This window comes from Sinocyclocheilus rhinocerous, unplaced genomic scaffold (genome assembly GCF_001515625.1).
Source record: "Sinocyclocheilus rhinocerous isolate Xijiao unplaced genomic scaffold, SAMN03320098_v1.1 scaffold757, whole genome shotgun sequence".
Lineage (NCBI taxonomy): Eukaryota > Metazoa > Chordata > Actinopteri > Cypriniformes > Cyprinidae > Sinocyclocheilus > Sinocyclocheilus rhinocerous.
The window spans coordinates 259,989-260,778 of NW_015662957.1; positions in this window are offsets into that span (position 1 = coordinate 259,989).

Here is a 790-nt window from a genome sequence, read left to right on the forward strand (position 1 = left end):
TTACTATGGTAAAATAAATGTTCAGCGATATCTTCAAAAGATTTTTGAATTTTGGCGCACTTTTTTTTCTATATAATGTTGATATGGTAACTAATAAATACTGTAAATTTTGTTATGCTAGCATGTGTGGAAATATTCAAACCATGTGTGTTACAACTAACCCCGCGTTACGCTGTGCCCCGCGCTCCCCAATTAATTGCAAAATAGTATTGCATATTGTATAAATTAAATACAGATTAATCTTTGTTAAATTTGTGTTTTGTTGTTTAACATTAATGACGGATGATGTCCCTTTAAGAACAACTGCATGGATCCAACATACTGTTACATATCCAATTTACTTCTACACTGTTTATGTTCACTTAAGACATAACCGACTGTGTTTATGAGAATACTTAATGAGACGGGTATTTTGACATAATTTTGTGTGTATATGTCGGTTCAAGCGCAAGGAGACGCGAATGAAAAAGATTTCTGTGTTTATGTGCTGTCAGAAAAGCGCCATGTTTGCTATGGAATACCAGAAAGCTCAAAAATGCGCGTATTTTAACATGTAAACAACATGATGAGGATGCGTTGCTTACGCGTAGAGTACGTGTTATTTACTCATTGTTTACACATGAAAAAATCACAACGTAAACAACATATAAACTTCCTGGCTTTTCATAGTTTGCGCCCTGTATGCTCACATAGATAACAATGTGCAAGTCACCTACTGAATCTCTTTCATCTCTTCTTGCTTTTGATTGGTTAAAGGGGTCATATGATGCGATTTAAATTTTTCCTTTCT